This window comes from Penaeus monodon, chromosome 34 (genome assembly GCF_015228065.2).
Source record: "Penaeus monodon isolate SGIC_2016 chromosome 34, NSTDA_Pmon_1, whole genome shotgun sequence".
Lineage (NCBI taxonomy): Eukaryota > Metazoa > Arthropoda > Malacostraca > Decapoda > Penaeidae > Penaeus > Penaeus monodon.
This window is the reverse complement of record NC_051419.1, coordinates 31,679,403-31,679,660: the sequence shown is the minus strand read 5'-3', so window position 1 is coordinate 31,679,660 and position 258 is coordinate 31,679,403.

The following is a 258-nucleotide window of genomic DNA, read 5'->3' as shown; positions in this document are numbered from 1 at the left end:
GGGGGAGTATTAAATCAGTTTTTGCTACGTAATGTACAACAACTTCTGTTTGACGGTTTAGTGTAGAACAATTTTCTGTCCCTTGACTTTGGGGTTTCTTATAGTACAGTACAAGCAATAGTGTTAATAATGATAAACCTTTTTGACTTAACCAATCTCTTTATCTATGAACTCGTTTAGAATGGACTGTGAACACATTGTAAAAAATAATAATAATACATATAAACGTAGATTCATGCAGTAGAAAATCTTAGTAGA